Raw genomic sequence first — 16,110 nt, forward strand, 5'->3', positions numbered from 1 at the left:
CCAACCGCCCCAAATCACCGTTGCCTTTATTATCAGGTAGAAACAACCCTTGGCATGGCACTATGACAGCTACCCACCTCACTCACACGGGCCATTTTCACATACACTAAATCAAACTAATAAAACTTCATCAAGGCTTCCTGAAGTCCTCATATGACCCAGGCTGAGTGGCCTTAATCAAGGCTTCCTGAAGTCCTCATATGACCCAGGTTGAGTGGCCCATAAGTCCTCATATGACCCTCTCTAATTGGAGAGGCCTGTCTGAGGGGACATGTCCCAATTTGTCAACTTGCATTAACTCCCCAGGAGAATAGCAGAGTGAGTGAGTGTGTGTTTATTTGTGTCCAGGCTAAGTACTTGGGGACCTGCATCCATTACTGATCAGGCCCATGTTTGTTTAACTATAGAGCTGTACCTGTGGGGATTCTCCAGTAGCCGGAGACCATAGATCTTCTGCACATTCTAGCTCTCCTTTTAACAGCTTGGTTTCTCTTGATTAGGTTCTCTCTCCGACTGTCTCTCGCTTTGTCCTTATGTCCCTGTCTTTCATTGTATTTTTACTGTCTACAATTGTCTTAGTCTTGCCCCTCTTTCTCTCACTCCCTCCCTCTTTCCTGCGTCTCTGCTTCTTCCTCAGTCTTTCTCCCCACGTACTCTCCTCCGTCGATCTCCGGGGTGAGGATGGATGGAGAGGGGGAGGGAAGGAAGTAAAGACTGGGTAATGAGAGAAGAGGTGAACATCAGGATCAAGGTGGAGGGGAAAAGACTAAATAAATCTAGATTTTCTGAAGACCACTGAAAAATACCCCAATATCATCAGGCCGTCTACAGTTGAAGTCGGAAGTTTACATACACTTAGGTTGGAGTCATTAAAACTTGTTTTTCAACCACTCCACAAATTTCTTGTTAACAAACTATAGTTTTGACAAGTCGGTTAGGACATCTACTTTGTGAATGACACAAGTAGTTCTGACTACTATTGCTATTAACAGACAGATTATTTCACTTATAATTCACTGTATCACAATTTCAGTGGGTCAGAAGTTTACATACACTAAGTTGACTGTGCCTTTAAACAGCTTGGAAAATTCCAGAAAACGATGTCATGGCTTCTGAAGGGCTAATTGACATAATTTGAGTCAATTGGAGGTGTACCTGCGGATGTATTTCAAGGCCTACCTTCAAACTCAGTGCCTCTTTGCTTGACATCATGAGAAAATAAAAAGAAATCAGCAAAGACCTCAGCAAAAAAAATTGTAGACCTCCACAAGTCTGGTTCATCCTTGGGAGCAATTTCCAAACACCTGAAGGTACCACGTTCATCTGTACAAACAATAGTACTCAAGTAAAAACACCATAGGACCACGCAGCCGTCATATCGCACAGGAAGGAGTTCTGTTTCCTAGAGATGAATGTACTTTGGTGCGAAAGTGCAACTCAATCCCAGAACAGCAGCAAAGGACCTTGTGAAGATGCTGGAGGAAACAGGTACAAAAGTATCTATATCCACAGTAAAACGAGTCCTATATTGACATAACCTGAAAGGCCGCTCAGCAAGGAAGAAGCCACTGCTACAAAACCGCCATAAAAGCCAGACTACGGTTTGCAACTGCACATGGGGACAAAGATGGTACTTTTTGGAGAAATGTCCTCTGGACTGATGAAACAAAAATATAACTGTTTGGCCATAATGACCATTGTTATGTTTGGAGGAAAAAGGGGAGGCTTGCAAGCCAAAGAACACCATCCAAAACGTGAAGCATGGGGGTGCTTTGCTGCAGGAGGAACTGATGCAATTCACAAAATAGATGGCATCATGAGGTAGGGAAAATTATGTGGATATATTGAAGCAACATCTAAAAAAAAAACTAATTGTTTAGAGAAATATACATTATTGATTACTGTATATAGAGAAAATGCTACAGTTTTCTTTTTAGACACATTTATAACATTCATTATTTAATTTCCCATGGAGAACATTCCAGATAAATATTTTAAGCTCTACCAAAACAGACTAGAAAGTCTTCATAGATCCGCACAGCCCTAAAACAACAAAGACCAACCCACAAACAAATAAACCAAGGCGAACAAAACCACAGCGGTCGTTCTGCAAGGTCGGGACATTTTCCCATATTAATACATTTGAATAGCAAAACCAACCACAATGCAGGCTGTGACCCAGTTGAGCTGCCAAGGGCACAATCCAACCCCTGTCGAAGTATTTCTGGAGTAACATTTGAACATATGTAGGAAGCTAAATCAGAAAGAAATGGCTGAATGAACATCTGAATAGCTCATATAGTGGTAACTACTAGATGTCTTACAGAGTTCCAGTACTGGACCCTGGATGCATTGACCCAAATCCTCAAGAGACTGTACTGTATCTTAAGTGGCTTTCACACTACACAATATCCACCATGAATTACATATTTGGTACATCTCATTCTTAGGAAGTCCAGGTCATTCCAAATGAATATCTGGGCAAAATATGAGCAATGTGAATGAACACACAGAAAAAGGTGTGAACACCCCTTCAAAATAAGTAGATTTGGCTATTTCAGCGACGAGTTGTACTGAGATGCAGGTCTGCACACCCCTGTTGTACTGCTCCTTTATGTCTGTTTGGGGTCCGCCTGTTAGCGTGTACCATTCTTGCCATACTCCTTCGACCCCTTTCATCAACCAGCTGTTTTCGCCCCCAGGACTGCCGCTGACTGGATGTTTTGTTTGTCGCACCAGCCTCTGTAAACTCTAGACACTTGTGTGTCAAAAGTCCAGGAGGACAGCCTTTTCTGAGATACTGGACTCGCCGTGCCTGTCACCGACGATCATGCCACGCTCAAAGTTGCTTAGGTCACTCGTTTTACCCATTCTAACGTTCAATTGAACAGTGAGTAAATGCCTCGATGCCTGTCTGCCTGCTTTATATAGCAAGCAACGGCCACAGGACTCCTTGTCTGTAGGAGCGATCCATTTTCATGAATGGGGTGGTGTACCAAATAAATGGGCCGGTGAGCGTATACCATAATACATGACATTTAGCAGAAGTTTTTATCCAAAGCAACTTAGCCATGCGTGAATACATTTACATCTATACGGTGCGTTTGGAGAGTATTCAGACCCTTCACTTTTTCCACATTGTTACGTTACAACCTTATTCTAAAATGTATTAAATGGTTTTTCCTAAACCTTCACACAATACCCCATCATGACAAAGCGAAAATAGGTTCAGACATTTGTGTAAATTAATAATTTTTAAAAACTGAAATACTTTATTTACATAAGTATTCAGACCCTTTGCTATAATTGAGCTCCGGTGCATCTGGTTTCCATTGATCATCCTTGAGATGATTGGAGTCCACCTGTGGTAAATTGAACTGATTGGACATGATTTGGTAAGGCACACAGCAGTCTAAATAAGGTTCCACAGTTGACAGTGCATGTCAGAGCAAAAACAAAACGATGAGGTCAAAGGAATTGTCTGTAGAGCTCTGAGACAGGATTGTGTCGAGGCACAGATCTGGGGAAGGGTACCAAAACATTTCAACAGCATTGAAGGTCCCCAAGAACACAGTGGCTTCCATTTTAAAATGGAAGAAGTTTATAACCACCAAGACTCATCCTAGAGCTGGCTGCCTGGCCAAAATGAGTAATTGGGGGAGAAGGATCTTGGTCAGGGAGGTGAACCCGATGGTTACTCTGCCAGAGCTCCATAGTTCCTCTGTGGAAACGGTTGTCCTTCTGGAAGGTTCTCCCATCTCTGCAGCACTCCGCCAATCAGGCCTGTATGGTAGAGTGGGCAGATGGAAGGCACTCCTCAGTAAAAAGGCATCCTACAGCCAGCTTGGAGTTTGCCAAAAGGTACCTAACGACTCTCAGACCATGAGAAACAAGATTCTCTGGTCTGATCAAACTGAGATTGACCTCTTTGGCCTGAATGCCAAGCGTCACATCTGGAGGAAGCCTGGCACCATTCCTACGGTAAAGCATGAGGGTGGCAGCATCATGCTGTGGGGATGTTTTTCAGCTGCATGGACTGGGAGGCTATTCAGGATCGAGGGAAACATGAACGGTGCAAAGTACAGAGAGATCCTTGATGAAAACTTGCTCTAGTGCGCTCAGAACCTCAGATTAGAGTGAAGGTTCACTTTCCAACAGGACAACGACCCTAAGCACACAGCCAAGACAACTCAGGAGTGGCTTTGGGGCAAGTCTGAATGTCTTTGAGTTGCCAAGCCAGAGCCCGGACTTGAACCCGATCTAACATCTCCGGAGAGAATTGAAAATAGCTGTGTAGTGACACTCCATTCAATCTGACAAGCTTGAGAGGATCTGCAGAGAAGAATGAGAGAAACTCCCCAAATACGGGTGTGCCAAGCTTGTAGCGTCAAACTCAAGAAGACGATTTAATCCATTTTAGAATAAGCTGTAACATAAAATGTGGGAAAAGGGGTCTGAATAGTTTCCGAATTTGTATTTATTTGACCTTTATTTAACTAAGTCAGTTAAGAACAAATTCTTATTTTCAAATGTACTGTAGGTGGCCCAAGCAGGAATGTAAAACATTTGGTACTGCAAGTGCTTTGCTCTACCAACTGAGACACTATGGACTAACAACTGGCAACACAGAAATGGTTCTACGCGAGCCATTTCAGGGCTGGCCCAACCGTATGCACAGTTGTAAAACTGTCAAGGGATTGACCCAGTTCTACCATTTCAAAGCCTTTCTTTGACAGTGCAGGATATTTAAGTCCACCTCATCAAAGGTGAGGAACCAAATCTTAACACACTACCCCTCCCATGTCTAATACACTGTAGAATGTTCTGTACTTGAGCAACGGAGCATTAGACACAAAACATTATTGATAAAGGTCTCCTCTACAGCCCTGGAGCATCAACAGTAGGCCATGTGAATGTCACAGAAACAATCAAGTGGTGACTACGATTCCAGACTGTTTCTGCGGAGCGGGAAGAAGAGAGGGATGGATGGTGGTGACATTGGATGACAGGGAACGGAGGACGACCTCTGAAGGAGGGTTTACCTCTCCCTCCCTTTCTTAGATTTGGCCAAATGCATTATAGCCGAACATCGTTTGTTAGACGGAGATTAAAAGGGACATGATTTGATTACTTCTGCCTGCATGTTATGAATACTGCTCCGTCGCTGAAGGAAAGTCACCTTACTCTACAAAGAGACTATGTAGATCGAGACTGCTGATTAGATGAGGGATGTATATTAACTCTTTCAGGTGTGAGTATGGACATGCAGAAAGACATGGCTGAAGGCAAAGCAGAAGAAAAAAAAATTGAGGCGAATTTCTTCAAGGTTTTGTTGCAGAGGCCTGAAGGCAAGGGTTGTAGCAATACTAACGTCAGTGAAAGTGTGTGTGTGTGTACACAAGTCTGAGTGCCGAAGTGGTTTGGTATTTGTTCCTTTAGGCTTGGTTTCAAAACTGCCTGCCATGGTCAGTTTGGAGTTGAACAGGACTGCCAAACAAGGAACAAAGCTGCAATCATGGCTATTAGCATGGAGTCCAGTTAAACAAAATACCATTTTATATCAATAGACCTGACTGAAACAATACACGGTGAGTAGACTGAGCAGATTGAGCTCCGCCATACTTTGCATCTCATTTCCCTACTCCTCAAAACACAGGACACAGTTCAGAACAACACATTCCCATTTCCACATCTGCTGTACCTTAATAACACAATTGATCGTATCTATTCTCTCTCGTGGTATAAGTACTGTTGCTGATGGTTTCTAAAAGACCAATCCTAAAGTAAATTGTGCAATGGGTTTTGAATGACTCCATTACACGGTCTGATTGTTATAGCACTGTGGTTATATTAGTGTCTAGACCAGGTGTGTGATGTTCAGGGAGTCTCTGCTGGGGGTAAAGTTCAGGCAGGCACCTCCCCTGCAGTGTGGCTGCTGGTTTCCTGTCTGCCCTGGCTGATCATTTCCCTGTAATATGGGTGTGTGTGAGAGAGATGAGCAGCTGGCTAAACACACAGAGGCAGGGCACCAGAAGAGCTACTGGACGTGGGGAGGCCCCAGCAGTCAACCAAAACACCACTCCCTCAAGAAATCACTGTGTGTGTGTGTACATAGTCACCATAAAATCAGTCCCCTCCCAGACAAATCTCAGTGAAAATGTAGACAATAATAAGACACTCAGGAGGCACACACTCCAAGGCCACAGGAAGTACTGTTTAAACAGAGCTCAAATCACAGGCTTGGCTGAGGGCTGCTACAGCCATAGGGAACATACTGAGAGGTAAGGGAACTAATGGAGACAAAAGGTTACTCCGTGATAATCTGCGACAGCGAGCCACTGACAAATGTCTGCTTTAAGTTTCCTCGAGGTTTTCTGCGTTTTCCGGAGCATTTGTCTAACCGGGTAACAAGAAAGACTAATAGTGGAAAAGGGTTTACTAAACTGAGAACAAAATGTTTCTGACACGGTGACAACTGTTGCCTTAGAGAGGCGGTCCAAAGGGTGCTGATGAAAAGGAGCTGAACGGCCAGTGTGTTTCCCCAACATTTCCTCAACGTTTCCTCAATGTTTGGCTTTGGTGGGAAAAGGTTTAATAATGGGGTAAGAACAGAAATAAAAAGACGGGAATAAAACGGATATGGTTGCTGTGACAATGGTTGCTGTGACAATGGTTGCTGTGACAATGGTGGTTGCTTTGCCACAAGGGCCACGAGGAGAGGTTAGTGGAGGAGTAAACAGCTCACACACACACACACACACACACACACACACACACACACACACAACACTCCTTCCTCGTACGCACCCACCCCCCCACCTTCAATCCTACCCCTCCACTTCCTCCCCCCCTTCACCCACCCGGCCAGCCTGGGAAGAAATAGTCCCTGATCCGATTCCACAACGTAATCGAAAAACTGGGCTTTGTGGGAGCTAGTGCTCCTAGCTGGCAAAGTGGCAACTTGGACTGGGTGGAATCAAAGGGGGATCAAGAGGAGAGTTTACATAACCAAGGTCAGCATGGGAGGAAGAAATAAAATAATCCTTGGCTGGGCCAAAAAAGGCGAAGAGGAGAAGGAAGGCTAACCAAAGGGCAATATGAAAACAAACGGATAAAAGCTACTGTAGGAGGGCCCTTTGGTCCTCAAAGCAGCCAAATCCTCTGGTTTGGGGAGGTAATTGGGACCAGACGTCGACACTTGGAATAGCTGCTGAATGCGTTGGGATGCGGTCGATGGAAGTGGACTTGTCACCAGAGGGTGGAAAACTCCAATCCCAAGCCCTGAGCTATTTGCATAATTAAGATGAATTAGAGGAAATAAGACTATCTACCTAGATAAATGTCCAAAATCATCTTCAGGATGATCTGGGCAGGATGTCTGCTCACTCCTTTCTACGTGTGACAGCGAACTTACATAGATCGTTTTTAAGACCAAATTGAGAAAACGGTGGATGGCTATGACGTGGAGGCCATGTTTTATTGTGTGAGCATACCGTTCCATTCCCACAGTATTCCTTCCTGTCAGTCATACACCCATATCAGAAACAGACAAAGACTTAGGGTTCTTACCTGTAGAAATACAAGTCCTACTGTTCCTTCGCTGACATTGCAAACATCCCAGAATTCCACTTGCTGTTCCCCCATGTACACCAGTCCAAACCTGAAGAAGGAGAAGAGAGGAGATTAAAATCAACAAAAGATGATGATGCTGAAAACATGGAAAGAAAATATTTTACAGGTCTGTACTACCAGTGGATAAGCATGTAAGAAAACTAAATGCATTTATTTTTACTTCTATGTTAAGTGAAAGTACTTGATACTAGGCTACAGAATATCCTATTATGAATACATTATCATATTGCTAAAAGACTCAGAAGAGCAATCACTTGAAGGCTGCTACATATGCAATTATATGCTAATGATCTTTCTCCGACTGGTCAGAGCTAAACTTATGGAATTGTTTAGCTTGAGTCATACTTCCCAGGTGAGGCCTACAGGATTAGGTCAAGGCAGCCTTTGTCAGAGGTGCTACTAAGAAGTCTTTGGCAAAATCGTCAAAATTAAGAGATTTCTTAAATTATCTTGGATTAATTCTGACCATTTTGAGGAAGTGTATACGGGCTACGGCATCTAAAAATTGACAAATAGTACTATTGACGCTTTTTTCTCATTTCTCAAGTGAAGGTCTTTTAAGGGTGATGTGGGCACGGCTAGGCGCCAGCCGAACTGAAGCATGCTGATGCCTTAACGGGGGCCCATTGTAGTGCTTTTAAAGAGACTCCCACACGACATGGTCAGAGAATTACTGGACATAGAGTTATAAGCGGGTCAATTACCAGTTAGGAACAAGTGTAGACATTAAATACATCATCCAGAGAAAACGTATTAGTCCAGAGTAAGTGTCAGTAATTAAACTGACTACCACTTAACCCTACTTAAGTGTGATTTCGCAACGCCAAACAAAAAATGGATCAAAGACCGACCAGACGAAACAACTTCAAAGGTGGTTTACCAGACCCAGCTTAAATAGGTACTTTTCCTGTTGAATATCCCATGTACAAGTACAGTAACGTACACACAAATATATGTTTTGAGAAAAATAGTTTATGGGAAAAAATAGTTTTCATGGAGTAGGACATTCAAGGAGGCCTGATGGTGCCCACTGATGTCGTCGGCCTCCCCCCAATAGAGAACAAGGAGGAACCCCCCCCACCCACACACGTCAGAGTACACCTGGACCACCTATTGAGATGTGCCTTTTGTAAAATCAGGTGATATGAGCTGAAAAGGTGACTGGAGTAGGACTTTAAGCTTGTTCCCAGACTAAAAATCACATTGTGCACCTTGACAAATGCATCTTAGGGGATTGTAAGGAATGTTATTCACTTCTGCAAAGGAGTTAAAAAAGACAGCCATTGTCAAGGAATACTGCCTGTCGACAGCGCCAACATTTGGTCAAACCTGGAGAATCTCCATAAATCCCTACAGGCAGTAAAAAGGCAGTGGTAAGTAAACAATATGTTTCTGCCCGGGGTCTGCACTGTAGTAGCATCTGCTGTCTTAGCATTTTGTCATCGCCATGGCGACACATTTAAAACCGAGGCTTTTCGCCAGCTGAGCCCTGGCTCATTCGTGAAACTTACTATTTCTGGATCTGTCGGGTCATGCCGCGCAACGTTTCCCTCAGGTGAGGCAAGCACAGACCCAAGGGAAAACCTGAGCTGCTAGGTCAGTGATAAACCAACCCATTAATTTATCACTACCTAGACATTAACTGCTAGAGCCTGAGTTGACGTCTGAATGAAGACAAATGGATCTACAGTATATTGGATATTGTTTGGTTCATCGTTTTGACCTGAATGTTTATCTTCATGCAGTTTGGTGGAGGCTGAAATTGAGAATGTTGTCTTAGATCTTTTTTGTTCTCCCCATAAGACTTCCCATTCAGGGATTAATAGAACAATGGTCCCTCAGGTCAAGCAGACAGTCTACAGATAACCTTATCAGAAATAGTAAGAATAGCTATATAGTGTAAACTATTATCACAGATCCACACTATGTGCACATCTTGCATTGTCAGCTGTTGACTACCTCTGACAGGAAGTAAATTGTATTTTGTAGGGCTGTAGGGTTGGGCTTGATTGAATTGTGAAAAGGCACTTGTGACACACCAAAATTCACTTTAATTTAACTTCTTATGGCTGGGGGCAGTATTGAGTAGCTTGGATGAATAAGGTGCCCAGAGGTGCCCAGAGTAAACTGCCTGCTACTCAGTCCCAGTTGCTAATATATGCATATTATTCATATATTTGGATAGAAAACATTCTGAAGCTTCTAAAACAGTTTGAATGATGTATGTGAGTATAACAGAACTCATATGGCAGGCAAAAACCTGAGACAAAATCCAAACAGGAAGTGGGAAATCTGAGGTTGGTCGTTTTTCAACTCATTCCCTATTGAAGATACAGTGGGATATTGGTCATGTTGCACTTCCTAAGGCTTCCACTAGATATCAACAGTCTTTAGAAACTTGTTTGAGGCTTCTACTGTAAAGGAGGGGCTCATAAGGGCTCTTTGAGTAAGTGGTTGTGACGTTCGTTCACGTGAGAGCGAGCTCTATTCCATTGCATTTCTACAGACAAAGGAATTCTCCGGTTGCAACATTATTGAAGATTTATGTTAAAAACATCATAAAAAGACTCTGGTTTGCCCGCAAGTCGTGAGTTTGGATTGTGTACTGAACAACAAGGAGGTATTTGGACATAAATGGATAGACTTTATCAAACAAAGCAAACATTTATTGTGGAACTGGGATTCCTGGGAGTGCATTCTGATCATCAAAGGTAAGTGAATATTTATAATGCTATTTCTGACTACACAACATGGCGGATATCTGTTTGGGTTGTTTTGGTCTCTGCGCGCCATACTCAGATTATTGCATGGTGTGCTTTTTCGGTAAAGCTTTTTTGAAATCTGACACAGCGGTTGCATTAAGGAGAAGTTTATCTAAAGTTCCATGTATAACACTTGAATTTATCAACAACATTTATGATGAGTATTTCTGTAAATTGATGTGGCTCTCTGCAAAATCACCGGATGTTTTTGGAACTACTGAACATAACGCGCCAATGTATACTGAGATTTTTGGATATAAATATGAACTTTATCAAACAAAACATACATGTATTGTGTAACATGAAGTCCTATGAGTGTCATCTGATGAAGATCAAAGGTTAGTGATTAATTTTATCTATATTTCTGCTTTTTGTGACTCCTCTCTTTGGCTGGAAAAGTGGCTGTGTTTTTCTGTGACTTGGCTCTGACCTATCAATTTGTGTTTGGGGTGCTTTCGCCGTAAACCCTATTTGAAATCGGACACTGTGGTGGGATTAACAAGAAGTGTATCTTTAAAATGGTGTAAAATACTTGTATGTTTGAGGAATTTTAATTATGAGATTTCTGTTGTTTGAATTTGGCGCCCTGCACTTTCACTGGCTGTTGTCATATCGATCTTGTTCGCGGGATCTCAGCCCAAAGAGGTTTTAATGGAGGTTTTAAGCAGGATGCTTTTAACACTTAAAGTGGAACTGACAGTGTTTTAACTACCTTGCAGATATGAAACAGACAATCAGTCAGAAATATCAAATTCCCAGTTTCTCGTCTGAGTGTGCCACAGAGTAGAAGAACTGATGAATTTACAAACGCAACACCGGTTGAATATGAACCGGTGTCAATAAACATAAGCAAAAAAAAGTAATTGTTAGTCAAGAATGCTCTAGATCACATATAAACAGCCTAGCTAACCAGCTCTGCTAGGGTGAAAAAAAATGGTCAGAGTAAGGTGTTCTCTCATTTGTGTCAGGAAGTAGCTAGCTAGCCAACTTTAGCCAGTTAGCTGGGTGCTTGGTTGGGACAAGCTGCAGAAGGATGAGTAGGCTTCCCCATTGTTTACCAGTGCAATGTTGACAGGCAACTACCTGAAACCGTTTGAGACGGTTAATCGAATGCTCCTTCGTTAGGTTTTAGCTCATCTTGATCTGGCTGGCATTAGTTGTTGATCTTGTTGATGTCCATAACTGAGGGATAGAGAGTCTACTTGTTTGATCAATAGGACTGTACATTTTCCAAATGTAAGGGGACTCCCATGGTGTTTTACATATTTGCAGAAATCAAGTCAGGTGTATTTTGTAGTTTTTGGTGAATGCATTCTAATGATTTAAAGTCGCGCTGTTTTTAACTGCCTGTAAACACAGTTCAGTTCAAAGTGAATGATGTCAGGCCTGTGTGGCAAATGGCTTGTTTGCATAAAGGCTACAGCAGCTCTGGTATGGTGCACCGGTCTGCGAAGACTCCGGTCCTGGACGAGACAGACGTTTTTTTATTAACTTGTATTTACTGCAGTGTCTATTAAATTGTCCAAACATTCACCACTCTATATTGCTATAGTTATTTTCACAAATGCTTTAGTATATGTAAATCACAAACATTTGAATAATTAATGAACACTTAGATAATGTCATTTTCAAGCTCTCGCTTGTCAGATCATTTTCTAAGAGGGTTACATTCTCCCTGGGGGTGTATATGAACAGATTTCATGTTGCTAAAATGCTGTCAGTTCTACTTTAATGTAACTGTCCAGTGGGCTCCCGAGTGGTGCAGTGGTCTAAGGCACTGCATTCTGGTTTGGTTCCATGCCTTATCACAACCGGCCGTGATTGGGAGTACCATCGGGCGGCGCAGAATTGGCCCAGCGTCGTCTGGGTTAGGGTTTGGCCGGGGTAGTCCGTCATCGGAGCGGCAGGTAGCCTAGTGGTTCGAGCGTTGGGCCAGTAACCGAAAGGTTGCTGGATCGAATCCCCGAGCTCACAATGTAGAAATCTGTCCGTCTGCCCTGAACAAGGCAGCCACTGTTCCCCAGTAGGCCATCATTGTAAATAAGAATTTGTTCTTAACTGACTTGCCAAGTTAAAGAAAATACATTTTTTATGAAATATGACCTAGAATTAACCTGTTGGATCTCTAGGGGCGCTATTTCATTTTTGGATAAAAAACATTCCCGTTTTAAGCGCGATATTTTGTCACGAAAAGATGCTCGACTATGCATATTCTTGACAGTTTTTGAAAGGAAACACTCTGAAGTTTCAGAATCTGCAAAGATATTGTCTGTAAGTGCCCCAGAACTCATTCTACAGGCGAAACCAAGATGATGTGTCAACCAGGAAATTAGCAGAATTTCTGAAGCTCTGTTTTCCATTGTCTCCTTATATGGCTGTGATTGCGCAAGGAATGAGCCTACACTTTCTGTCGTTCCCCCAAGGTCTTAGCAGCATTGTGACGTATTTGTAGGCATATCATTGGAAGATTGACCATAAGAGACTACATTTTCCAAGTGTCCGCCTGGTGTCCTGCGTGGAATTCGGTGCGCAATTGCCAGCTGCTTGTACTTTTCCATTTGATATAGGGGAGAAACCATGCGTCCAAGAACGATATATCAATGAAGAGATATGTGAAAAACACCTTGATGATTGATTCTAAACAACGTTTGCCATGTTTTCAGTCGATATTATGGAGTTAATTTGGAAAAAAGTTCGCGTTTTGAGGACTGAATTTTTTTTTTTTTTTTGGTAGCCAAATGTGATGTATAAAACGGAGCTATTTCTAATACACAAATAATCTTTTTGGAAAAACTGAGCATCTGCTATCTAACTGAGAGTATCCTCATTGAAAACATCAGAAGTTCTTCAAAGGTAAATGATTTTATTTGAAGGCTTTTATGTTTTTGTTGAAATGTTGCGTGCTGGATGCTAACGCTAATGCTAACGCTAAATGCTACGCTAGCTAGCTACTTTTACACAGATTATTGTTTTCCTATGGTTGAGAAGCATATTTTGAAAATCTGAGATGACAGTGTTGTTTACAAAAGGCTAAGCTTGAGAGATGGCATTTTTATTTCATTTCATTTGCGATTTTCATGAATAGTTAACGTTGCGTTATGGTAATGAGCTTGAGGCTGTAGTCACGATACCGGATCCGGGTTTGGGAGATCAGAGAGGTTAATTGCAATATGCGTGAAATAATTACATTTTTTGGAAGTGTTAAAAAAAAACAGCAATCCTGTGTTGGAATGGTGTGGACGTACCCCAGCAACAGAATGGTGGTGTGGACGTACCCCAGCAACAGAATGGTGGTGTGGACGTACCCCAGCAACAGAATGGTGGTGTGGACGTACCCCAGCAACAGAATGGTGGTGTGGACGTACCCCAGCAACAGAATGGTGGTGTGGACGTACCCCAGCAACAGAATGGTGGTGTGGACGTACCCCAACAACAGAATGGTGGTGTGGACGTACCCCAACAACAGAATGGTGGTGTGGACGTACCCCAACAACAGAATGGTGGTGTGGACGTACCCCAACAACAGAATGGTGGTGTGGAGGTACCCCAACAACAGAATGGTGGTGTGGACGTACCCCAACAACAGAATGGTGGTGTGGACGTACCCCAACAACAGAATGGTGGTGTGGACGTACCCCAACAACAGAATGGTGTGGACGTACCCCAACAACAGAATGGTGTGGACGTACCCCAACAACAGAATGGTGTGGACGTACCCCAACAACAGAATGGTGTGGACGTATCCGGGTCAATAAAAATAGTCATGCGAGTAGACCACTGCTTGGCCAGCTCATCCTCGTCAGAGGATGACATTATCATCTATGAGGAAATAGCAAGTCTGAAACAAGTCTGAGGTGGGGTTTCTGAAGTGTTTTTTCCTCTCCAATTTATGCTTTGGCCACAAATACGAGTATAGAAATCCGTCAACAACATTATTTATTTGGATACGAGTGAGAATTTCACTGGACAGTTACCTTAAAATGGGTACAATTGTGGCCATGAAATGGACTGGACCCATTTTACCCCTGCCAAAAGGGGGGGGGGGGGGGGGGGGGGTCACCAGCACTAAACAGAGGGGTAATTGTACCCTCCCTCATATATACACACTTTGGGCGGGTGACATCACACTCATTGTACTAAAAGCCCACTCCGACATGACCGGCGCTCCAAATAAACAAGGCCTTTTTTAACTGGGCCGAATGGGGCAAACTCAACGTAAATCAGGTCAGACGTACAGAGAATTTCAAAAATAATAATCACTGCCACACCACACAGGACTTCAGAAAACTAGTTTGCAGTAAACAGTCTGGGGGAAAACCACACGGGACTTCAGAAACAAGTTGGCTGTAAACAGTCTGGGGGAAAATGTGGATTCGTCATAGCAACTTCAAAACCTTCAATATAAAGGCTGCTGTGAGAAAATGGAACTTCAAAAGAGGACATTCTAAAACATTGTTCCCATAATCGTCGGCAAACTAAATAAATATTGAAAATGAGCATATGATCTGTTCATTGACTATAAGGGTCATGAGATAAATCTCAACGATGTTCTTATAAAAACATTGGCCAGCTATGCGCACACACACACACACACACACACACACACACACACACACACACACACACAACCAGCTTGTCTATTCTTCCTCTATGATGGGTTTGGAACACAAACATTCCCCTAACACATAAATAACCTGAAATAGCAGTGTCACAAAACCAACAATGCCATAATTCTTTAGTGGTTAAGCTGTTGCTCTTAAAACTACCACAGACAGTGCTTCTTTGGCCATGGTGGGGCTATAACTAAATACAAAAAATATATACTGTTTTCATTTTCCCTGTCAAGCAGAAGATAAAAGGGTCCCAAATATAACCTCACAACATCCTGTCCAAAAGGCCTTACCCTCTCCAGCCACTTGGCACGTGGCTGATGCTATCCTGATTTCTTCCTTCCCTAACTAACATTATCAAAAAGAGAATGTTCATTGGGGCCCTAATTATGAAGCCATGTGAAGCACTAACCAGAATTACTCATGTTATTTCATAATAAGAACTGGGAGAGAATGGGCCCCTCCACTCACTTTGATGAGATAGGGGCTGAATGAGTTTCTATGACAGCAAACTCATTAGGTTGAATTGTGTTTTCAGTCAAAATAGGACAAAATGATGAGAGTTAGCCTATATTTGTATGGCTACTTCATTAAGTTTCCACTGCATATCTGTAATGGCACGCACTGGGAGTAAGCCGATCATTTTAATCCGACAATGACACGTGGTGTTTGTGTGCAAAATCTCCCATTCACATCAACATGTTTCAGTTTTCAGTAAGAGGAAAATAACACATTAATGTGCAGTCTAGGGCACGCACGCACGCACGCCTGGGCTATCAGTTAGGTCTCACCTGCCTACTTTTCTAACTCCCAGGATGAGACGTCAATGTCCCTCTAGCTGTCCCACCCCACCCACCCTCTGCTCCACGCCTCAATGGTCTCTCGGACCCTCCCCCTTCTCTACATGCTTGATGGGCCGGGACGTCCCCGCCGCCTGTCTGACAGTCTTCCACACATCTCCCAGAGATAACAGAGAGCCATTCCAGAGTCTACGGAGTGAAAAAAACAGAGTTGTTCATGCGATTTTGTTTTGTCAGGCCCTGGCCTTACTGGCCTACAACCAAACACAGAATTCTGGTTCATCGCATATGATTCCAGTCATGTTC

The 16,110-nt window shown here is 42.9% G+C and overlaps 1 protein-coding gene across 4 annotated transcripts in view; it reads right to left on the bottom strand.

Annotated features, from left to right (window-relative positions):
* LOC110529031 (plexin-B1) overlaps positions 1-16,110 on the bottom strand; it is a 185,574-nt gene that overhangs the window by 139,326 nt on the left and 30,138 nt on the right. For all 4 annotated transcript variants that reach the window (XM_036984099.1, XM_036984100.1, XM_036984101.1 and 1 more), the window contains exon 2: positions 7,570-7,660. The gene's annotated coding sequence lies outside the window, so the exon portion shown is untranslated. The remainder of the gene's footprint in view (positions 1-7,569; positions 7,661-16,110) is intronic.

This window comes from Oncorhynchus mykiss, chromosome 7 (genome assembly GCF_013265735.2).
Source record: "Oncorhynchus mykiss isolate Arlee chromosome 7, USDA_OmykA_1.1, whole genome shotgun sequence".
Taxonomy (NCBI): domain Eukaryota; kingdom Metazoa; phylum Chordata; class Actinopteri; order Salmoniformes; family Salmonidae; genus Oncorhynchus; species Oncorhynchus mykiss.